Here is a 25,133-nt window from a genome sequence, read left to right as displayed (position 1 = left end):
AAGGCAAATCTAAGGAAGACAGTGGTTTATCAAGAAATTCAAGATGGCTGACACTGTCCCAGGGCTCAATATGTTTCAGATTTGCTTTTCCAGATTTAGAGATCAAATCTACTCTCTTGGCGATTCTAGACTCCACTGTCAATGTTGCTATTTCAATATCCTGTGAAGGTGATATGATGTGAGCAACTTCACCAGCCAACTGTCTGGTAGCCAAGGGAGCTGGAAAGATCCTTTGGGACACTGAGATGCCCAACAACAGGCACAGAGGAAATGACTGGGATTCTACAGAGGGAAGGAAGGAAGAGGAAGGAAGAGCTTCTCTTACAGGGGATGAAACACTCAATAAGTCACAGGAAAAAAGTGTGGGGACTCAGCTGGTCCAGTATAGAGCAGGGCCCAGGACCAGGGCTCCGCTAAGGCTGGCACTGGTTGGGGCAGGCAGCAAGGTCAAAGTGATCAAAGCCAGGGAGTCTAATTTCACAGACTAAGATGCCAATTTCCAAAAGGTCTATTGCAATCTATACTGCCACCAGCAATGATGAGAGAACCAATTTACAGCACCTCCATTGAAAAAAGATAATTTTTGTTAATACAAGGCGACATCTCAACGTTTCTTTATTTTGCAGGGATTTGATTACTAGTGCAGATAAACTTTTTCTATGTTTTAGTTTACTAATTATATTTCTTAACGCGTAGTAGTTTATACCTTTTGCCTTTTTATCTAGTGGGTATTGATATTTTTCCTATTCATTTTAATAATATATATTTTGTTGAACTTTTGCCTACATTTTATACAAATATTTTCTCCATTTTGTTATTAACTATTTTCATGGCTGTAGAAAGAAATAATGTCCTAATGTTTAAGATATATGAATCTGGTTACATTTTACTCCTTTAAAAGCAGAGAGCTTTTCTTCCTGAGTACTCATAATAATTCAAATCAAATTTTCCAGGAAACCCTCTTACCCAGGGAAAAGCAACAGAGCAGACTATAATCTAGATTCCCTCCCTTCCAAAATAAATACGTACAAACAAAATAAAAGAGAAAAAGAACAAAGAGCAATGCTCTACTTGGAAATCAGACCTCTTTCTTTGAAAGGTGAACTATGCAGGGTGCACAGAGAAGGCCGAGGTCAGCTGTCAGTCGGCAAGGATAGCACAGGCTTAGGTCACGATCGGGTTTCACCAAAGTGGAGAGCACATATGGCTAGATCTGTTGAAAGCCCAGCCTTGGTTCTCACAGCAACTTCTCAACTTAAATGAAGAGGAGTATTTTTAGGGTTGAACTGAATGAGAGCACTCTCAGCATTACTTTCAGATTCCTTTTCTGGATAGTGCCCCTTGCCCGACATCAAGATGAAATAATATCTATTAATGCCACTGCTCAGCTCCTGCACTGTTTCTTTTTTCAAATCATCTGCTAACTTTCAACAGTTTTGTTTACTGTAGTAGTTATGGCAAACCCTGAAGTTTTGTTAAATCCAGTTGTTTCTAATTTTTTTTTTTTTTTTTTTTGCCAGTAAAGACCTCTTCTGATTTTGTTTGTTTTTTGTTTTGTTTTGTTTTGTTTTGTTTTTTTTGAGACAGGGTCTTTCTGTGTCGCCCAGGCTGCAGTATAGTGGTGCGATCATGGCTCAATGCAGCCTCGATTTCCAGGGCTCAAGCAATCCTCCCACATTGGCCTCCCAAGTAGCTGGGGCCACAGGCATGTGCCACCCTGTTTGGCTATTATTTGTATTTGTATTTTTTTTTTTTCTAGAGACAAGGTTTTGCCATGTTGCCCAGGCTGGTCTCAAACTCCTGAGCTCAAGTGATCTGACTGCCTCAGCCTCCCAAAATGCTGGAATTACAGGCGTGAGCCACCGCGCCTGGTCTTCTTTTGTTATTTCTATCTCTTCAGCCCTGTATTTTGAAATTATAGTAATGATGCCCAATTACTGAGTGCTCACTGTAGGCCAGGCACTGTGTTAAACTATTTCTGTACATTATTTCATTTAATTTAACCATCTCCACGATGTTATAAGGTAGGTATTATAATTCCCATTTTACTGGAGAGGAAGCTCAAGCTCAGATTAATTATTTTACCCATATTTACATAGCTGGTATGGAGTAAAGGAGCTATTTGAGTCCAGGTCTGACTCTAAACCTCAAATGAAGCTATACTGCCTCTTGAAAAATTCTATATACCAAATAAACTACAGTGATTAAGTAGTAATGGATTCTTCTTGAAAACAAACTCCATTGGTGAAATACACAGTGCCAAAGAGAACTTCCAAAAAGCATGAGAGCAAAGTCACTGTTTGCACATAAAATTGAAGACATACTTGATTAAGTAGCCTTGTTAAACTTTTTGAAATCCTGAAAAGAGCTCTGGGTTGGGAATGGGAGTTATCATATCAGTTCTATTTCCCTGAAGAAAACAACAATGATGGCCAAAGTCATTAGATACCCCAACCACAAAGGTGGCCAAGTATTCTACCTCTAAAAGGCCCCCAGGAATATTCAGAATGCTATCTCCCTGTGTTCCCTAAGCTGTGGCTGCAGGTTTCCTGAGGCGCTTCATTCAGCAGTAGCAAAAGTTTATCACCCAATTCCATAGCCAGGTACCTGTGGCTTATAACTGATGGGAATCCCAATAAAGCCACTGTATGCTTGGGCCACCATCATGAAAATTAGAGATAAAGGGAATAGCTCAGCATAGTAAGGAAGCATTATGGAGACAGAGGAAATAGGATTTTTGGTGAAAGATAAATACAGACATTTCTGGACAGGGGAAATGTAATCCAATTTAATTCAACAAACAAAACTAGCCTATGATGTCTCAAGCATCACAGTAGAGGGTTAGAGAAAGACTTACTGTCTGCCTTCGTGAGCCCCCTCACTGGCAAGGGAAATTGATCAAGAGACAATCCAACTAGCTACATGGCAGAAAGTAGAAAGGGCTCAGTTAAAGGCACAAGGAAAACATCTTGGGGATAAAAGAGAAAGAGATAAAAATTTCAAATAGACAGATCTTGGAAGGCTTCTTAAAACAATTGGGATATCCCACTACTGGGTATCTACCCAAAGGAAAAGAAGTCATTCTATGAAAAAGACACATGAACAAGCATGGTTATAGCAGCTCAATTTGCCATTGCAAAGATATGGATCCAGCCTAAGTGCCCATCAACCAACAAGTGGATAAAGAAAATGTGGTATATATACACCATGTAACACTACTCAGCAATAAAAATGAATGAAATAATGTCTTTTGCAGCAACTCGGATGGAGCCGGAGGCCATTATTCTAAGGGAAGTAACTCAGAAATGGAAAACCAAATATTGTATGTTTTCACTTATAAGTGGGAGCTAAGCTATGAGGACGCAAAGGCATAAGAATGATATAACAGACACTGGGGACTCGGGGGAAAGAGCGGGAGTGGGGTGAGGGATAAAAGACTACATATTGGATACAGTATACACTGCTCGGATGATGGGTGCACTAAAATCTGAAAATTCACCACTAAAGAATTCATCTATGTAACCAAACAATACCTGTACCCCAAAAACTATTGAAATAAAAATAAAAAATAAAATTAAGAATAACTGGGACATAATCTACACCATGAAGGATGGACAGAATTATGGGCTGAATGAATGGTTATTCCAGGCAGAGGGTGCAGCCTGACCCAAATCACCAAGCTCAGAGAATGTCTGTGAGGCATATTCAGAAGCAGCAAATAGACCCCATGGTAGGAGGAGCCACAGAATGTATATTGTTGTGGTGTGTGTGTGTGTGTGTGTGTGTGTATTGTGGGGGAAGAGGTGGTGGTGATGAAAGGTAAGGCGGAGGGACAAGTAAGAGCCAAATTACGGTGGATTAGGAAAGCTAAAACTATTCTGTGAGCAACAGGGAGCCACTGAAGGTTTTGAAGTAAGCAAACAACACAATCTGATTTGTGTTTTTTAGAAAGATCATTGTTAACACTGTGGAAGACAGCTCTAAGAGGGAGAGACTTGTCAGACATCTTGTGTTGAAATAAATAAGAAGCCTGTGGGAATAGTATCTGGGGATCAGCCAGTAGCAAAGTTAAAAACAAACAAACAAACAAAAAAACCTTACAAAGTGGCTAAATCTACACCAAACCAGAAACTTCTCAGTTTGCTACAAACCAGATGTATTATGAGAATCACCACAAACCATTCTCTTTTCAATCATTCATATCTTTATGTTTATCAGTGATTTTCCAGAACATATTTTTGCTGTATTAGGTACATATTATAAAATGCACATAAATTGTTTCTATCTTGATCATCAGTAAGAACCTTTTGGGCCAGCAAGGAGATTTTCATGCTAAATCCAAAAATCTGTTTCTATTTGTAATCAGTTTAACTATGCCCAGAGGGTAGACCCAACATCTGTACTAATTACACACTCAGCCCCTGACTCTCATTTTGCCTTCATGTCCTTTGTGTTGCAGATTAGATAATTATTTTAAAAATAATTGTCAGTCATTAATGTCTGCAATGTTTTGTGTGTTGAAAAGTTTTTCTTTGTTGAGAAAAGCAATAAATGGAGAGCCCTCTATCTTTGGTTATTCAGCATCTCCTAGCAGAGTCCCTAGGAGGCTGGTCTTAAATTCCTGGCCTCAAGTGATCCTGCGCATCCTGGCAGTCTGAAGCCCTGGGTTCCACGCCTACTTTAGCTACTGACTTATTATCTCACCTTAGACAAGTCATTTCCTTCTTTTCTGGGCCTCAGTTGCCCCATCTGGTAAATCAAAGTGTTGAACTGGATGACTTCTAAGTTTCCTTCTAGTTTTATTTCTCTTTGATTCCAAGGCTCTTGCAGCCCAGTGAGGGATATAGCCTGCTGCAGGCTGTAATCATTTTTCCACCCCTGACAGGGCCTCCATAAGCAAGCCAGGTCAATCAGTTGCTTCCCTTGGGATGTTTCTCTGGTAATATTCATCAACTACCAAATTCTGAATTCTCTTTTTTTCTTGAGCTGTTTTTTAATCTTGGATGAGAGATCCTGGCAATAAACACATCCATGCTGGATTGTTTCTGTTTTGCTTTTAAACTCTGGCATAACAACTTCCACTGAAGCCAGTACACACAGAGCTTTGGGGGAGAAGTTGCTGGACCTGGGGTGCATCAAGCAGGTATGGACAGGCATGCACAGGAGGATCTGGGAGCCAGGAATACAAGCCTTTGGGCCCTTACAAAGCTACTGGAGTCTTGAGCACATAATAGGAAGCAAATGCTCACCCTCTGAGGGCGTGGGCTTCAAGGAGGATGATGCATTGCTATGGGGGCTTCACCCATACCAACAGGAAGACTTCACAGGGCAGCCTGAAAGAAGTGCTGCTATCAAAATGCCAGGAGAGAAAACACTGCTGCTGAGCCAAGCATAGGGATTTCTTTCTTGCCAAGCTTGCATCAGCAGATGGCTTCAATCTGGCCCTAATATAGCAACAGAGCAATACTGCTATCTCTGTGTTTTGCATTTGCTGTGTACAGTTGGCCTCCAAGACATGAATACGTGAAACCTCAGGACATTGCTTGGCAAACCCCAGAGGCTGAACCTGGGGGAAATCTCTGGAGAAATCACATTCATTGCAATACCGCTCACTCTGCTGCCTGTTCCCACAAGAGCCATTGGGCTCTGCCATTCACTCTTGAATCCAAAACAGACCCTGGTTTCCTTGTTCTCCCTTCAGCACAACCCTCTTTCCTGCCACCTCAATACCTCCTCTTTTGTGAACTTTTAGATGTGAAATGACTAGACTTTAAAGCAGAAGAAAATGACTTTGCAAATGACCCTTGGGTCTCCGGGAGTCTAGATTTTCTTCTTCATAGATCAGATAAGGAGGACAAGGAACACTTGAGACCTCTGGTTTTTAATTGGTCTAATGGGACTCCTTTTGGGAATGGGCTCATTTAACAATCTGCCTTTTTTTGAGACAGTCTCGCTCTGTCACCCAGGCTGGAGTGCAGTGGCCTGACCTTGGCTCACTGCAACCTCCACCTCCAGCATCCAAGTGATTCTTGTGCCTCAGCCTCCTGAGTAGCTGGGATTACAAATACACACCACCACTCCAGGATTATTTTTGTATATTTCGTAGAGACAGGGTTTCACCATGTTGTCCAGGCTGGTCTCGAACTCCTGAGCTCAGGTGATCTGCCTGCCTTGGCCTCCTAAAGTGCTTGGATTACAGGTGTGAGCCACCACACCCAGCCCACAATCTGCCTTTTTGACAAACAAATGAGTTGCTAATTTTGCCCACTAAATGACAGTAACACCTGGGAATAATCCAATGGCCTCTCCTAGAAGAGGGTTTGGGCAATGAGATGTCCGCTTCATTTCTTATGGCTCATTCCAGCTTGCAAACATCTTTAGTTACAACAATGGGATGTTGAAAGAATACAATGAATTTTTCCCATTAGCTGAGGCATGGCCTCTCTTATTATAGGCCTCTGTTTCTCAATCTGGAATATGTGTATCTTCAGATTACACTGCAGTGGGTTGTAGGTACATGAAACCATCGCATGCTTCTTCCTAGGGAATTAGGGGGAAAGCACACTTTTTTATACTAAAATATGCAAGGCTAATGATGGAGCAGAAATATATTAGTTGCAAGCTCACTGAAGACTTAATCAGACATTTCCTGTTTAGCAGGTTATGTCTCAAATCCTCAGGAGTGGGGATTCACTCACTCTTCTCTGACGTAGCAGGGTATTTAGGTAGAAGAATCTTAAAAACACTGTTAGAGATCGGGCACAGTGGCTTACACTTTGTAATCCCAGTATTCTGGAAGGCCAAGGGGGATGGATCACTTTAGCCCAGAAGTTTGAAACCTGCCTTGGCAACATGGTGAAACCCTGTTTCTACAAAAAACAGAAAAGTTAGCTGGGCATGGTGGCATGTGCTTGTAGTTCCAGCTACTTAGGAGGCTGACGTGGGATGATAGCTTGAGTCTAGGAGGCTGAGGCTGCAGTGAGCTGTGATTGTGCCACTGCACTACAGCCTGGGTGATAGAGTAAGACCCTGTCACAAACAAACAAACAAACAAAAACAACTCCAGCACTGTTAGGCAACTTGGGTCACCTGGGCTTTGTCAACTACCATGCTGGACCTTTTGACTCACAAATTCCTGATAAGTGACTTAATGTGGTCTTTTCTATGGCAACTTCCTTGTTACGAGGGAAACATCATGGTGATTGTCCTTAACTAGGGCTCAGACTGCTTTCTTTTTCTAACACAAATGTTTCCAGGGGGTTTCAACCACCAGCTATGCTTCACTATTATGTGTAGCCATTAAGAAAGAAATAAAAAAGTCATATGGGCCACCACTTACTTACTTACTTACATACTTACCACTTATAGAGATGGGGTCTCACTCTGTTTCCCAGTGCAGTGGCACGATCATGGCTCACAGCAGCCTTGAGCACCTGGGCTCAAGCAATCCTGCCACCTCAGCCTCCCAAGTAGCTGGGACCACAGGTGTGTGCCACCATGCCTGGCTAATATTTTATTTTTATTTTTTGTAGAAACAGGGTCTTGCTCTGTTGCCCAGACTGGTCTTAAACTCCTGGCCTCAAATAAGCCTCCTTCCTCAGCCTCCAAAGTGCTAGGATTACAGGCGTGAGCCACTGTGCCCAGCCTACCATAGTTATTTAGGCACATCATGAGTCAAATCATATTCCCAGGAACAGAACAACCCCATCCTGGAAGCACTGACAGTATGCGTGGGTAATGCGGGTGGTGGCTCTCCTCCAGCAGCCCCAGCATTCTCACCACCTTCCCCAGCAGTGTCATGACCACTCCTCTGATGTCTACAGGTCCTTCTTGCCTGAGGCTGCTTAACAGCTCCACAGATATCAAAGCTCATCAAAGCCTTTACTTCCCACAGGAAAGGTTATCTCATTCCCATGGGAAATGATGGTCCTAACAGTCAGTAGTAGAAGAGGAGCTGGGGACAGAGACACTGTACACAATGGCCAGGGAAGAAGATCAAGAGAACTGATGTAGAGAAGGCAAGGGACGGGAAGTACTTTAAAGAGGGGTGGGTTAACACGGTCAAATGTTGCATAGGGGTCAAGAAAAGTAAAGACTGAAAAGAAGCCACTGTAGATGTTAAATAGAAGGTTATGGGTGATTTTTGAAAGATGTTTCAGTAGGATCGTTGGGTAAGAAACCAGATGTAGCCATGGTGCCTGTCTGTAGTCCCAGCTACTTGGGTTGCTGAGGTGGGAGGCCAGGAGTTCAAGATTATAGTGCACTATGATTGCACCTATGAATAGCCACTGTACTCCAGTCTGGGCAACACAGCGAGACCCACTTTTTAAAAAAGACAGTGAGTACTGAGTTAAGGAGAGAGGGGGAGCTAATGTGGATTCTCTGAGAAGTCTGAGAGTGAGTGAAATGAGGCATTTGCCACCCTGACTGTGCCTGGGGTGCATGGCAGTGCTGTTAGTGCCACAACACCTCACCAGTCTATACAACCAAGTTTTGTTAGAAGGTGCTTCTAGAATTCCAAAGCAAAATGGCCTTTAAAAATACTATATTCTTTCTGTTGTTGATGCATAAACAACCTGTAACCATATACTCAAGCAGATACTTGTATGCCAATGCTCACTGCATTGTATTCATAATAGCCAAAAGGTGGAAAGAATCTAAGTGTCCAGCAACAGATGAATGGAGACACAAAATATGGTACATCCATTCAATGGAATATTAGCCAAAAAAAAAAAAAAAAAGAAAGAAATGATGTACCGATAAATGGCACCACATGAATGAGCCTTGAGTGAGACTCCATCTCATAAATAAATAAATACACAAACAAACAAACAAACAAATGGGGATGTCGATTTCTAAAGACTGACAAACACTGATAGGACTTTAACTACTTCTAATATGTTGGTGGCCCTAAATTCTCCACAAGGTAGTCATTTCTCTAACTTATCTCCTATTGCTGTTAGTTTTTAGTTGCACCAAACACACATTGAAATTAGCCTGCATTCTAGAATAACACAGAAACTTATGCTGGAATTCTTCAGTTTGTCCAATTTTCAGCCCTTACAAGTTCTGAGACATTAAGGTTATTATTACTCAAATGTTCCTCACTTTTATTTTCTTTGTGTCATTCCAGGTCAGCCAAAAGAATTATTTTACATAATGATATGTATACACCTCTTCTACCTAGCTGAAGAACAACTTAATATACACATTAAGAAGGATGTGGAATAGCCAAGATTAAAACAACAACAACAAAACACACACACACACACACACAACTTAAAAAAATATTACAGTAAGTGAAAGAAGCCAGTCACAAAATACCACATAGTATATAATTCTATTTATATGAAATGTCCAGCATAAACAAATAGATAGAGAAAGTAGATTAGTGATTGCCAGGGCCTGGGGGTAGGGGAAGGGTGAGTTACAACTTAAAGGTTACAGAGTTTCTTTTGGGGTGATGAAATGATTTGGAAATAGTGGTGATGGTTGCACAACATTGTGAATGAAATTAACACTACTGAACTGTACACTTTAAAATGGTTCAAATGTGAAGAAAGAGGAACCTTGTACACTGTTGGTAGGAATGTAAACAACCACTATGGAGAACAGTTTGGAGGTTCCTCAAAAAACAAAAAATAAAACTACCATATGATCCAGCAATCCTACTGCTAGGTATATACTCAAAAGAAAGGGAATCAGTATATCGAAGAGATATCTGTACTTCCAGGTTTCTTGTAGCACTATTCACAATAGGCCAGATTTGGAAGTAACCTAAGTGTGCATCAATAGATGAATGGATAAAGAAAATGTGGTATGTACACATAGTGGAGTACTATTCAGCTATAAAAAAGAACGAGATCCTATCATTTGCAACAACATGGATGGAATTGGAGGCCATTATGTTAAGTGAAATAAGCCAGGCATAGAAAGACAAATATTGCATGTTCTCACTCATATTTGGGTGCTAAAAAATAGATCTCATGAAGGTAGATTGGTGGTTACCAGAGGCTGGGAAGGGGAGAAGCAGGAGGGATGAAGGAGAAAAAAAAAGAACACAAATGTATTCATTACCACTGAACTGCACACTCAAAATTAATAAAGATGGCAAAATATATATGTATATTTTACTTCAATAAAAAATAAAAATTGGTTAAAATGGCAAAGTTTACATCCTATATATTTTGCCATAATTAAAATTAAAAAAAAAAAAACCATACACTAGAAACCAAGAGATAAAAGCATCTGGGGATGCTCCCTAGTTCCTAAGGGGAGTGCACCACTACTCTGGTATCTTACCTTGTAGAGGAGTCTGTGTGTGAATATACCTGATACCAAAGCATCCATGCCAAATGGTATGCTTTCTGTGCTTTGAAAGTCAATTTAAGTTGTCCAAAAGAATGAAGATGAATGGATATTTGAGTGCTACCCTGGAATAGCAGATATAAATAGCTCCTCAATTGGGAATGGGGAAGAGGGTAATTTTCACCAAGGATTTTAATCTGAGGCTGCATCATTATGATTATGATGATGATGATGATTATTATTATTATTATTTTGAGACAGGGTCTGGCTCTGTTGCCCAGGCTGGAATGCAGTGGCGCGATCGTAGCTCACTGCAACCTCTGCCTCCCAGGCTCAAGCCATCCTCCTTCCTCAGCCTATAGGACTAAGATGCACATCAGCACACTCGGCTAATTTTTGTATTTTTAGTACAGACATGGTTTCACCATGTTGTCCAGGCTGGTCTTGAACTCCTGAGCTCAAGCCATAGGCCTGCCTCAGCCTCCCAAAGTGCTGGGATTACCGGAGTAAGCCACCACACCCAGGCATGAGGCTGCATTTTTTAAGAGACACTTTTACACATTCTCAGGAAACTTACATTTGCTTTTGTAACTCATACAAAGGCTGCTACGCTGAAACTGTTAAAAAAAAAAAAAAAAAAAAAAAAAAAGAAAAGAAAAAAGAAAGCATACACTCTGTCCTCATAACAATTAAAAAAATTATTTAGTCATTTAGATTCACAGAGCTCTGTTTGTAATATACATTTCAGGCATGATGCAGCTACAGAGGTATGCATCATTGGGCTTTGAGCACACAGAAGAAAAACACAAAGTGTCACTTATTGTAGCCAAATCCAATTGCTGTTGAGGGGTTGTGGGAGTGAGGGAGTGGCCTTGCAGTCCCTCGGAGCCCAAGTATATCAGGGCTTCATCAGTGTATCAGGGTTTTAGATATATTTGGATGGGAAAACCCCAAATCAGGTAACCTTACATTTTTAATCAGCCACGATGGATCTTACAAAAAAAAAAAAAAAAATGCAGTCAAAAGAACTAAAATGCATGAAAGTCCTGGCAATGCCCAACAGCCAAGAAAGATACTCATACAACAGCCAAGGGGTCAAAATGGCTCAAGGCCCTGAAAACGCCCTGTCCAGTAATCAACAGCAGGCAGGTATCCTTATACATGAAAGATGAACAGTCTCCCTAAGTTATTCTGTTTGAATTTGTTCTTTAAATACTCTCTGAGTATGAAATCTCTCCCTCATTGATATGGTTTGGCTGTGTCCCCACCCAAATCTCATCTTGAATTCCCAAGGGTTGTGGGAAGGACCTGGTAGGAGGTAATTGAATCATGGGGGCAGGTCTTTCCTGTGCTGTTCTTGTGATAATGAATAAGTCTCACGAGATCTGATGGTTTTAAAAATGGGAGTCTCCCTGCACAAGCTCTCTTTTTGCCTGCCGCCATCCACATAAGATGTGACTTGCTCCTCCTTGCCTTCCACCATTATTGTGAGGCCTCCCCAGCCATATGGAACTGTAAGTCCATTAAGTCTCTTTCTTTTGTAAATTGCCCAGGCTCGGGCATGTATTTATCAGCAGCATAAAAATGGACTAATACACTCATTATCAATGGGATTTTGAGAATTGAGACTCATTTTCCCTCAATTTACGTGGAAGCACACACTGTCATCCTGGCTCCATCCTCCTCTCTTCCCACCTTTGGACCTGCATGTCAACGAGTGCCCATTCTCACATTCACACAGGTGCCATCTCTTTTGATGCTGTCCATTTCTCCTCTTTCCTTCAGCTTCCCCACCACCGCCACCCAGTCCTCAATGCTTTAGCCACATAAGAGCCATTCCTCTCCAGCAGCCCATTGCCATCCAGGAAGAAAGAATATTCCATTCTGTGATAGCTGGAACCAGAGAAAACTCTTTTCCTGAAACATATGTTGGAACACATTTCTCTCTTCCTCAAAATCCTTTGATGGCTCCCTACTGCATGTGGGATAGAGTCCTAATTCCTGAGCATGGCATTCATGAGCCTCTCCAGCTCATCTTTTCTTGCTTTCCAGTTTCAACTGCCCATTTATTTCTCCAAGTGCCATATGCTGCAGTCGTACCATCCCATTCACCATTTGCTGAAAATGCCGAGCACTCTGGAGTTCCCATGTCTTTCTTCATGCTATTCCCTTAGCCTCGAATGGCCTCTCTCTCTCTCTCTTCCTCCCTCCCCGCTCTTTATCTCCCTCTCTCTTCTTCTCCCCTCCTCCCTCTCTTCTGTCTCTCCTTCCCTCTCTCTCTCTTTACCGTCCTCCCTCTCTCTCTCTTTACCTTCCTCCCTCCCTCTCCCTCCCTCCCAATCCTTCTTTTTCTCCTTCCCTCCCTCTCTCTTCCTGTCTTCCCTCCCTCCTTCTCTCTTTCTATCCTTTTCTCTCTCTCCCTCTTTTTCTTTCTCTCCTTCCTCCCCCTCTGTCTTTCTGTCTCCCACCTACCCTGTCTTTTCTATCCACAATTGTATCTTTCTGTTTGTTTGTTTTGTTTTGTTTTAGACGAAGTTTTGCTCTTGTTGCCCAGGCTGGAGTGCAATGGTGTGATCTTGGCTCACTGCAACCTCTGCCTCCTGGGTTCAAGTGATTCTCCTGCCTCAGCCTCCCAAGTAGCTGGGATTACACGCATGCACCACCATGCCCAGCTAATTTTGTATTTTTAATAGAGATGGGGTTTCACCATGTTGGCCAGGCTGGTTTCAAACTCTTGACCTCAGGTGATCCGCCTGCCTGGGCCTCCCAAAGTGCTGGGATTACAGGAGTGAGCCACCACACCCGGCCCCACAATTGTATCTTTCAAGCCTCAAATTACATGATAGCCTCTTCCAGGAAGCCTTCCCTTCTCACTTCAACCCAAATTAATCACTTCTCTCTCTGAGTATTAATTGAATTGAACTTCTATTACAGTACTAATTTCCATCTCCCTCATAGTAGAGTTAGTCATTTCTATGTTCCTCTCCTCAACTAGACTGTGCTTCATTGAAGGAAGAAATTCACCTTATTCCTCTCTGTCACTCCCACACAGTGCTTGGCTAACACAAACACCTAAAAACATCAGTCATTCAGTTGACTGACTGAGTGAATGCAGGAATCAATGGCTGCATGAATGAACACACATCCCCAGCCTACTGAGAATGTGCAGGTGAAGGGCTACCTCCTTACAAGACACCCTTCCCAAGGAATTGGTCTCTACTAACTGATGATTTCCTTAGGAGAAGGAGCCACCATTGATCCATGAAGTCAAGAAAAAGGCAGGGCCAATGGTGGAAGGCTCAGGAAGCAAATGGCAGGGTTCAAGCCCTGACCTCTAGATTCCAAGGCATTTCTGAGCAACACCCAGTCCTCATTACCCACAGCATCAGTTTACCGCATTCAATGTGGATGGAATCCACAAAGATTATGTTCTTATTCCCTTTTGCTGCCTGGAACTTGATGCTTTGCTATGTGAGCAGCTGACATATGCCGGCATTCTGTGTGCCATGCTGAGCAGGAAACAGGGTTTTTGATGAGTAGGTTCTATTCATTTCTTACTTGGAACCTTCATGATTGTGTTCCCATACCTTTGACCCCTGTCCCAGCCTCACAATCTACCCCCCCCCCCCCCCCCTCCCCCCTGCCCCCACCCCCCCCCTCCCATCACCACTGATTCTCAAGTGCATGGACTGCTGGTGATTGAAGTTTCAGTGCCTGTCTCTGTGACATCAAAACACAGGCTCGTTAATGAAGTCCCTCGCTTGGCTGTAATAGTACAAAGCAGTAAGACTTCAATCCCTGCAGTCACACATGCCGGCACCCCTTTCCCCCTGCAGAGGGCTGCAGGATGCTTGCCAGGAAAATACAATTACGTGCTGGCACAGGAATAAATGCAATTCCTTAACCTAAAAGTTCTGTTTTCATTCCCCCTCCTTTCCATTTCTCTATTCACTTCTTTTTCTCTTTCCATTGCTCTTTAAACTAATTTCCTGTGTCCAATTATTCCCTTCTCTTCTGTCTAGTCCTTGTTCTAGTAAACATTCTTTCCTGTCTCCATAATGCTCTTTTCCATAGCTGTAGGCAAAGGGCAAAGTTGGAACCCTCTGATAGGTTTTGAATCTTAAAAATGATTTTCTGTTCCTCCCCCACTTTGATTTAAACCTCTAGTCTGGGTTCCATTCCTTTTAGAAGAGACTCCAGTATCTCCTTCTTTAATTTTCCACCAGTTTCCATTCCCTCTCAGCACCACTTCTGCCTCTCACCTCAGTTTTCCTCCTGTGCCCCTCTAGCTCCACAGACCTATTTATCTGATACTGCCTGCCTGTCTCCTGACTCCGGCACCTGCCTGCACCCTTTTTGTCATTCCTCTTCTCTCTTTCTTCATCTTAGATTCTTCTTGCCCCATAGTCATGCCATTTTAGTTAATGCTGGTTCACGGCTTTGTCTTTTCCCTAAGGGCAAAATGATTTGGATTTAAAAGAAATTAAGAACTTTCTAATAACACAATCTGAAAACTAGACTTAAAAGATAACTTTCTAATAATTAGTGCAATCTGGAAATTGCATAGGCTGGCCCTACCCAGTGAGATCTATCTCTGGGAGGCAGCCTATGAGAGTTTGGACAGCCATTAGATAGAGATGTTGGTGAAGGGATGCAAACATGGAATGAGGGGGTGAAGGTAAATAGCTTCTGATGACCCTTGCTAGCCCTAAGAGTCTAAGATTTCATTCAGGTCTTGAGAGGTCTCATGGCAGGAAGAAGGGTAAAGGCATAAGGGTTAAAGTGACCTTTGCATTCCTCCCTTTGACACAGACACTGGAGAGAAATCTAAAGAGACTGCTTCGCATCCTTTTCAAAGAAAGGGACCGGCATCTTTTGGAGACCATGACTCGCTTAGGGAGGAGGGCTTTAAGTCTGTCAAGGAGTTATTGACCAAGACATAATTGTAGGGAAATAACCATGGATCTGCCTAGAGTGGGGAGAAAAAACCCACATAATCTATCCAGTTTATTAAACTAGACGTTAATCTCACGAATAGTGTGAATACTTATCAAGCAATATGAAATGTGCCTATATGGTAAAGATGGTCATATGAAGACACTGCCTATGGAGAAGATGGAGCAACAAACTCAGCAATCGTTTACATTGAATTTTTCTCCCTCCCAATAGGAAACTAATTCACAGGTAGTAGATATTTTGCTCAATGCAATCACACAATGGCATCACTCAGGATCCAGAGGAAGAAAAGAAGAGGCATCAGGTGAAGAAAATTCAATTTGGGAACATGATTAGGACATAAGTTAGAAGGAACCAACAGAAAGGCAACTGAGGAGAAAAAGCTGGATGATCCTCATACAAATAGCTCTGTGGGCATTAGAACAAAGCAAGCAAGTGCAAAAGGAGGCCAGGAAAAGGAAAAAGATGCTAAGTGGCTCAAACTCACGGCTATAAAGATGTGAAAGGGAAAAAGGAAAATTCTACTACAAAGAGTGGCAGCCAGATCACTAAGCAGGACTATAATAAGCAGCAGGAAGATATTGAACCAAAATAAAAAGAAGATGCAATTGGCAAGAAACGAACACCTTAATTAAGTAGGGTCATTGGCAGCCCTGGTTCCTTACAACTAAGAAGGGGCAGAAGTTTTCCATTTTGTTTTTACCTAACTATAGAATACATCACATGTGCCCATTAACCAAGACAAATACATCATGTGATTGGCCAGGTCAAATTAAGAAGGAAAATGGCTGAGAAGGACAGGCATCATAGAAGTGTCAGAAAATGAATGATGAGATTTCAGTATGAAATCTCTTATTGTAGGGCCAATAAGGAATCCATGTTTAAACACATTAAAATGCAATCAACAACAACAACCAAAACAGGTATAAATTGAGGCTTTAGAGCCTGGCATCCTACTTTTTTCTGGAAATATGTGCTAAAAATAGAAAATGATAAAAATAAGTAAAACAACTAATCTGCAATTATCCAAAGGAGGACAGGACATAGGGTGATAGTATCAGCTTGGTGAAAAGCAAATCAAACAATAAGCTAAATATTGATATTGCAATATAGGGGTGTCGAGGTGTAGCATCAGTAATCTCATAGACTCCCTGTCATTTTACTTCACAGGACTTTTCCCAAACCATTTAGGAAGAAATTAGACTAGAAGTGCCCCTTGGAATAATAGCTTGCCCTAAATTAACTTTCAATGGATTCTTTTTTTCCATTTATATTTTTGACAACTTTATTAAGGCATAATTTAAAACAAAATTCATAAAATTCACCCATTTCAAGTACATTTCAAGCACAGAATTCATTAATATTTTAATTTACTGAGGTGTGCAACTATCACTATAATCCAATTTTAGGTCACTTTCATTAGCCCAATAAGATCCCTCATGCCAGTTTATAGTTAATTCCTCAATGGATTCTTTTCAGGGTTTCCATCCTGAGCTCTCTACAGCATTCAAAACTACAGACTATTCTCTCTCTCTCCCTCTTTTTTTTTTTTGAGACAGAGTCTTACTCTGTCACCAGGCTGGAGTACAGTGGCGCAATCTCGGCTCACTGCAACCTCCACCTCCCGGGTTCAAGTGATTCTCCTGCCTCAGGCCCCTGAGTAGCTGGGACTACAGGTGCACACTACCACACCCAGCTACTTTTTGTATTTTTAGTAGAGATGGGGTTTCACCATGTTGGCCAGGATGGTCTTGATCTCTTGACCTCGTGATCCGCCCACCTTGGCCTCCCAAAGTGCTGGGATTACAGGTGTGAGCCACTGTACCTGGCCTTTTTTTTTTTTTTTTTTTTTTTTGTTTGAGATGGGGTCTCACTCTGCTGCCCAGGCTGGAATGCAGTGATGCAATCATGGCTCACTGCAGCTGTTAGATAAAGTGAGTTCTAGATTTCTCATCAAAGAATCAGTAGGTCAGTATGTTCAGTTCTTTGTCCTGCATTTTAAAGTTTAACTTCCTTGTAGTTTCAGTAAACAACCTTTTCCACCAGTTTTAATCAGTAGTTCACATCTGTTCCCGTGGTCACCTGCTCTGTCCTGACTCACCATGGCCACCTGCTTTGACCTGAGTCACCCCTGGTTACCTGCTCTGACCTAAGACACCTTTAGTTACCTGTTTCTAACCGTCCTTCCCACCAAACTACTCACCCCGCTGCTCTGGCTCATACCCCTGCTCTCTTTAAAATAGCCAATTGGAATTAGCTTAGACTGTGTGGTCCAACCCTAGCCAATAGGGGAACGACACAGCAGTAGGGGTTACCTGTGTCAGGAATAAGAACCCCTTCCCCTCCCTTGTTCAGGTGTGCTCTTGCCATTACTCCATTCGTGAGTTTCACCCTTCTATAGAAGTAAAAATTGCCTTGCTGAGAAAATTAAATTTATGTTCGAGTGCTATTTCTTTGTGGCACTGAGGAACAAGCATTTTGTTTCTAACATAGCCTTGACCTCCTGGGTGCAAATGATCCTCCTGCCTCAGCCTCTGGGGTACCTGTATCTACAGAGACATGCCACTACACCCAGGTATTTTTTTTCATTTTTTGAGAAAGAGTCTTACTCTATCACCCAGGTGGAGTGCAGTGATGCAAACATAGCTCACTGCAGCCTTGAACACCTGTGCTCAAGCAATCCTCCCACCTCAGCTTCCAAGTAGCTGGAACTATGGGCACATGCCACCTGGCCAGGCTGGCCACTCCCTGTCTTGAAACTTGGTGTCCCTCTTACACCACTTCCTTCTGGATCCTCCTCCTACTTCTCTGATCATTCTCAGATTCCTTTGCAGGCTCTTTTGCCTCTGCTCATTTCTTAAAGATGGGTGTTCTCTCATCTCTTCCCTGGCCTTCCACTCTTCTCATTTTACAAGTCTTCCTAAATGCTCTCATCCAAGTCTCTGATTCTGTTTATCGCCTAGGATTTCCAAATCCATCTCTAGCTCAGACATCTTTCTGAAGATCTAACTGCCCACTGGTCATTTCTACTTGGATGTCTCTCAGGCATTTCAGACTCAACATGCCACTGAAGGCTAGGTGTGGTGGCTCACGCCTGTAATCCCAGCACTTTGGGAGGCCAAGATGGGTGGATCCCTTGAGGCCAGAAGTTCGAGACCAGCCTGGCCAACACGGTGAAACCCTGTCTCTAATAAAAATACAAAAATTAGTCAGGTGTGGTGGCATGCACCTGTAGTCCCAGCTACTTGGGAGGCTGAGGCAGGAAAATCGCTTGAACCTGAGAGGCAGAGGCTGCAGTGAGCCGAGATTGTGCCACTGCACTCCAGCCTGGGTGACAGGGTGAGACTCCATCTCAAAAAAAAAAAAAAGCCACTGAAATGATGAATGCAGCACTGCAGCATTTCTATTCCCTTAACTGCCCCTCCTCCCAGGTTCCCCTTTTTCAGTAAATGCTTCTACTGTTGCCCAATCCAGAAACTTGCCAGCCACCCCCAGATTCCTCCTCCTTTTTCATCCTCCAGTTCTAATTAATTACCCCATCCTGTAAATTCTGTTTCCTTGATATTTTGTGAACTCTTATTTCAATTACCATTGTTTGCTACTGCTTAGATTATGTTCTTATAATCTCTGATCTGGACTATTGTGACAGCCCCCCTGTTTTGTCCCCTCTCAAATCATCCTCCCTGAACTCTTGATAGAGTTCTTTTATTTTGTTAATTTTAAAACTACTCAACATGTGAATACATTCTTGAAGCTAAAGATTCAAACAATGCCTAAGTATATAGAGTAACAAAAGAAAGCCCCCTTTCACCTCCCCCTCCTAGCACTATCCAAGAGTAATTACTGGTAAGTGTATTTTCCATGAGTATGCATACATAGGCTCAGACTGTAATGCAATGTGTTAGAAATCTCTGCCTGTTCATACATGTGGAACTACCTCTTTCTTTCTCATTACTGCAAGGAATTTCATAGTATTAATATAACACAATTAACATTTTCCCACTGATGGGCATTTAGGTTGTTTTTCATTTCTCCCCATATAAACAATGCTGTAGTGAACATCCTAGAACATACCACCTTTGGGTACATGGTGATTCCTACATGCCAAGGTCCTGCCATGTAGGAATGGAGGCTGTATAGGGGACAAGTTATAAGATAGAAGGTGGTACAGATTGGTTGGAGAAAAATATTTTGTGAGAAGGGAGACTTTTTTTTTCTTAAAAATGATGTCAAAAAGATTATGTAGAGGAGGTTATCAAGGAAATATGACATTAAAGTTTTTTTTGAAATATCATCTTATAATGCTATTACCCTAATGCACCTGCTATTAAAAAATATTCATTTGAAACAAACAGCATTTTCAACATCTGATGAATCTGGCTGGGCACAACGCTGTAGAAGATGACCTGGGAGTCACAGTGACTCACCACAGAATATGACTTGGCAATAGAATGCTTTCATTTAAAAATAAATAAATAAATAAATAAATAAAACCAAAATAAAACAAAACAAAAAAAACAACAAAAAAAAACCCAGCATGACACGAGGCTACATCAGTTAGATTATGGAGCAAATCCTAGTACTTGAGCTACCACTACTATGGTCCTTGGTTGAATCCATTTACAATATTTCATTTTTATTTTCAATTTTAAGGTGTTGAGAATACCTCTTGGAGAAGATAACCCAAATGATTTAAGAGGGTGGAGAATACATATTTTGAGGAAGCGCTAAAGGAAATATAATTATCTGGTGACCTTGGATTCACTTCCCAAAGTGGTGACATTTTGGACCTGAGACCCACTTGACCGACAGTTTTTAATGCCAGCAGTAAGTTCATTGCTCAGCCTGCAGATCCACAACTGCATAAGAAGCAGGCAACAATATAAAGAGAAAATCAAAATGAGCAAACTGTAATTAGGTATGCAAGGTCACCAGAGAACGCAATTTACTAAAGGGATTACCATGATTAAAGATGCATTCCCCTTAAATAAAGAATTTTTTTTTTCTCAATTGATTTGTCCCAAGTGGTTCTCTCTATGCCATGCAGAATTCCGGTCGGACAGCAATTTCTGGTTGTCTTTTTATTTCTTTGCCAAGAGATTAGAGAAAGTAAGTTGAGCCTCTCAAGTCACTGTAATTTCCTCACAAATGGAAGAAATATTTACAGAGGGCTATGGAGACAGATTATAGCTTAGGTCACCCATTGGAGAAATGTGAAGCCCCCTTTTGACTAACAACAAGGTAAGTAATCTGCAAATCTTCTTTTTTCCCTCAGTATGAAGCCCAAGACCAAGTTTAGGAGGCTCCCTTTTCAATTTGGGCTTTTTTTTTTTGGTCTCATTTTTCTCATGCCTTGGTCAGGCAGCATTTAGAGGGTGCAGGGCCCCGAGAACAGACTCAGACAGCATCCTTTGCCTTCCAGGCTCTCCCATCTACCTTCTTTATCTCACTACTTTTTCTTTTCCTTTCTCTATAGCTTCTTTCTCTAAAATCTCTTCTAACCTTTACAATTTGCTTTTTGGAGTACCTTTTTGGGGGAAGATAGGGTTGAAAATGTATCAAATTCTGGATGCTGATCTTTGTCACCATTACCTGAGGCCTGATGAAAACAGTTTGGTTTAAACGTGTCATCGGCCAGGTATGGTGGCTCACACCTATAATCCCAGAACTTTGGGAGGCCGAGGTGGGTGGATCACGAGGTCAAGAGTTCAAGACCAGCCTGGCCAAGATGGTGAAACCCTATTTGTACTAAAAATACAAAAATTGGCCGGGCGTGGTGGCTCAAGCCTGTAATCCCAGGACTTTGGGAGGCCGAGACGGGTGGATCATGAGGTCAGGAGATCGAGACCATCCTGGCTAACACGGTGAAACCCCGTCTCTACTAAAATACTTAAAAAACTAGCTGGTGGTGGTGAGCCTGTAGTGCCAGCTACTCGGAAGGCTGAGGCAGGAGGTAAGTAAACCTGGGAGGCAGAGCTTGCAGTGAGCTGAGATCCGGCCACTGCACTCCAGCCTGGGCAACAGAGCAAGACTCCATCTCAAAAAAAAAAATACAAAAATACAAAAATTAGCCAGGCCTGGTGGCGCGGCCTGCAGTCCCAGCTACTCGGGAGGCTGAGGCAGGAGAATGGCTTGAACCTGGGAAGTGAGGAGGTTGCGGGCAGAGCAAAGATCACACCTTCGGCTGGGCGACAGAGCAAGACTCTGTCTCAAAAAACAAACAAACAAACAAACAAACAAACAAACAAACAAATAAATAAATACATGTCATCATGAATAAGCCCTTAAAGTGGATGAGTGGCGGGTGTGGCAGCCACAGGTGAAAGGAAGGGTTTATATTGAGTATGTTTAGTATAATGTAATTAATTCATTAATTTATATAACCTACCTTCCTTCCTTCCTTTTTTTTTTTTTTTCTTTTGAGACAAAGTCTCACTCTGTCACCCAGGCTGGAGTGCAGTGGTGCGATCTCAGCTCATTGCAACCTCCACCTCACAGGTGTGAGCCACCGTGCCCGGCCAATTTATGTAACATTTCTTGAGTGCTGAGAACATTTATGGATGTTCGAGGAACCAGTGGGCCAGGCATTGGGGACAGGAGAACTCATGGAGCCTGCCCTCAAGGGGCTCTCCATCTAGCAGGAGATTGACACATGGCATAGGTGTTAGGAGGGGCAGTGATGAACATAAATTGGGTACCTGTTGTTTGCTAGACACTGTGCCAGGTGCCATAGTGGGTATGGAGTTGAGGAAAACTCAGTCTTGGCCTCAAGGAACTCTCTATCTTGTGGGGAAGATGGGGCAAGTACCAAAACCCCCTGTAGGCCAAGGTAGAATGTGATGAGTGCCACAAGAGAGGCATGAACAGAGTGCCATGGGGATTCTGAGCAGGGGCAGAGCCTGTGGAGTGTTCTGAGAAACCTGGGAGCTGATCCACAGACCTTTCCTGCTGTGTCTATAAGCAGAGAGGACTTGATTATTTAGCATCAAACTTGTATAATACTAAATACTTGTGCTCACTTCTCAAATGAGGTAAGATATGTAAATATTATTTGTAAACTTTAACGTGCTCTTCAAGCATAAGATGTTATTTTTTATTTGAGAAAGCCATTAACATTTCTGGAGAAACACTGCTCTGGAACCTAAGAAAATCTCTCATGCGTTTTCACATAATCTACCCTCCCACCCTTTGATGTCCTTCCTTTCTCTCTGTCTGTGTCTCTGCTTCTCTCTCTCTCTCTCTCTCTAACCTTTATTGTTTGATGAGCCAAAGTACTCAGGGAAGGATCTGTGCTTTGGTCTTAGTTACTGACGGACAGGAATCCCAGGTCAATAACCCAGGGCTGGATGTTCGGAAGGCATGGATTGCAGGCAGTGTCCTGTCACCCAAGGTTCGCTGTCAACTTACCCAGGGTGATTTCCAATGGACCACCTCGCTCATATTCTGTGTATCAGAGCATAGGCACGGTGGGGTGCAGCTGCTCTTCAAATGAAACCCAAACCCTTTCAAACACTCAGCAATCTTTCTACTTCCTCAGCTCGTGAGGCTCTGAAGATTTCCCTGTGTACATTTTTCCAGCATGATGTGAGATGCCAGTTATTCAAGAGAGACTTAGGACAATGCCTTTAAAAAGGAGTTCCCTCTCCCCCTAGAGTTTTTGCCATTAACTGTTTGTAAGTGCAAATGTATTCCTACTATAAAAAGTCCATATTTTGGCCAGGCACGGTGGCTCATGCCTGTAATCCCAAGACTTTGGGAGGCTGAAGCGAGCAGATCACCTGAGGTCAGGAGATTGAGACAAACTTGGCCAACATGGCAAAACCCTCTCTGTACTAAAAATACAAAAATTAGCTGGGCATGATGGTGCATGCCTGTGGTCCCAGTTACTTGGGAGGCTGAGGCAGGAGAATTGCTTAAACTGGGGAGGTGGAGATTGCAGTGAGCTGAGATCGTGCCACTGCACTCCAACCTGGGTGACAGAGTGAGACTCTGTCAAAAAAAAAAAAAAAAAAAAAAAAGGCCCTATTTCTTCATTCCACATTGTAAACATATATTGAAACATCACATTGTACTCCACAAATATATACAATTATTATTTGCCAATTAAAAATAAAATTTCAAAAATCTTGGATGGGTTTCTTTGCTTGTCCCAATTATTGAAATGAATACAATTAAAAGCCAGACAGGTAATCGAAGAGGTCAGATGCAATGAGGTAAGGGAGTGACATATCCTCTGTCTCATATTCTCTCGCATTCCTGCTTAAAGAAAGAAAAGCAAAAGGCCTGTCTTACTGAGGAAGAAAAGACATATACCTCTTTTCAAAGCGTTTCTGACAGAGAGAGAGGTGCTACCGTGCTGCCCATCAGCAACCTCCAACTTGCTTCACTACCTTCCCCCTCCATCACTTATTTTAAAATACCAACTTACCTTAGCTGAGAAGCACATTGGTACTGTAGTGATGGGAAGGTTTTATCCAAAAGATTGGTAAACAGAAGCTATCAGCTTGAATTACTGAAATTAGCAAGGCTAATGTAATGTCACTATTCAAAACAGTGCCAATTTAGAGTTTCTTAATGGCCTCAGGAGAGGGAGTCTTTATACATCCTACAATCTCTCTTCATTCTTACCTAAATTCCTTCTCATAGATGTTGTGAATGGCCTGTTTTGTAGCCAACACAAACTTTGTCCACTAAAATAATGTAAGGAACTCAGAATGAAAAGAGATTAGCTGTTCCTGGCTCCTGTTATTTTAAAGCAGAAATAACTTTGGCTTTTACTGGTTCATAGACAAAGCTTGAAATGCAAAGCATGCCCAACTCCAGATTCAGCATGAAAAGGACCTTAAAATATGCCCAAGTGCAAGTAATAGACTTATTAAAGGGAAGAAAAGAGGCACTTTCCACACACTCCGAAGCTCTTTAGTCCTGTCATATCAGTAATCTTGCTTAAGAATTTCATCCTATTTACATTTTTTCTCCTTTTAAATATCCTCAGGATTCATATGGCATCAAATATCGAAGCTTGTAGGACATTAATTTCTTTATGTTAATTATGAGGAAGGCACGTGAAGTGCACAAGTGATAGAATTTGGAGCACTTGCAATGATGTCAATGGGAATTTAAAAATCAATTCTGTAGTTTTAATTGAACACCTGATAATTTATCTACACAGATATTTTATGACGCAAACTTCAAGTATCTTCTTTGGACAATTTCTGGCATTGTTCCAGAATGAATGCATTTTCCATTAGGAAATTTAGTTTATATCCAATGACAAAAGCATGAACTGCACCATTTGGGTGATTTTTTTTTTTTTTTTTTTTTTTGAGACGGAGTCTTGCTCTGTCGCCCAGGCTGGAGTGCAGTGGCGCGATCTCGGCTCACTGCAAGCTCCACCTCCTGGGTTCACGCCATTCTCCCGCCTCAGCCTCCGAGTAGCTGGGACTACAGGCGCCCGCCACCACGCCCGGCTGGTTTTTTTTTTTGTATTTTTAGTAGAGACGGGGTTTCACCATGTTAGCCAGGATGGTCTCGATCTCCTGACCTCGTGATCCACCTGCCTCGGCCTCCCAAAGTGCTGGGATTACAGGCTTGAGCCACCGCGCCCGGCCCATTTGGGTGATTATGAAAACATTTATAAAATCAAAATAACATAGAAGGCTTTCAAGCCACAGTACATAAAGCACACAGTTCTAAAATATGTGCATGCACAGACATGCAGGCATTCTGTTTTAACTTTGAGAGAATTTTTAAAAGTGAAAATAGTGCCTGAAAAATGTTTGGGTACCTTGGAATATTTATGTGAAATCAAAAAGGCAAAGGAGTCACGAGCAGTTTTCCAAGCAGCATTAAAGTAAGGAGGCAGCCTG

At 42.1% G+C, this 25,133-nt stretch overlaps 1 protein-coding gene across 2 annotated transcripts in view; it reads right to left on the bottom strand.

Moving 5' to 3' along the window:
• GPC3 (glypican 3) overlaps window positions 1–25,133 on the bottom strand; it is a 461,620-nt gene that overhangs the window by 1,378 nt on the left and 435,109 nt on the right. The window lies entirely within an intron of this gene.

The sequence above is a fragment of the Papio anubis genome, chromosome X (genome assembly GCF_008728515.1).
Source record: "Papio anubis isolate 15944 chromosome X, Panubis1.0, whole genome shotgun sequence".
Taxonomy (NCBI): domain Eukaryota; kingdom Metazoa; phylum Chordata; class Mammalia; order Primates; family Cercopithecidae; genus Papio; species Papio anubis.
The sequence above is the reverse complement of the archived record's forward strand: the minus strand, read 5'-3'. Positions and strand labels throughout refer to the sequence as shown.